Genomic DNA, 206 nt, shown 5'->3' on the forward strand with positions numbered 1-206 from the left:
TGCCACCGCTTCCAGGCCGGCGGCGTGTAACGGGGGGGTAAACCTAAGCGGGGGTGCTGAGGAGAGGTAATACGCGTGTGCTCGTACTGCACGCGCAGGGGGACAGCTGCCTTCGAAAAAGGCTTGCCTACACCTCTCTTCGGGTTTTTTTTGTTGTTGTTTGATAAGCTCGTGACTCGTTTGGTTTCGGTGTCGCTAGTTCGGTT

At 56.3% G+C, this 206-nt stretch overlaps 1 protein-coding gene across 1 annotated transcript in view; it reads left to right on the forward strand.

Annotated features, from left to right (window-relative positions):
* MLH1 (mutL homolog 1) overlaps nucleotides 1–206 on the forward strand; it is a 21,121-nt gene that overhangs the window by 2,487 nt on the left and 18,428 nt on the right. The window lies entirely within an intron of this gene.

This window comes from Pygoscelis adeliae, unplaced genomic scaffold (genome assembly GCF_000699105.1).
Source record: "Pygoscelis adeliae isolate BGI_AS28 unplaced genomic scaffold, ASM69910v1 Scaffold368, whole genome shotgun sequence".
Taxonomy (NCBI): Eukaryota; Metazoa; Chordata; class Aves; order Sphenisciformes; family Spheniscidae; genus Pygoscelis; species Pygoscelis adeliae.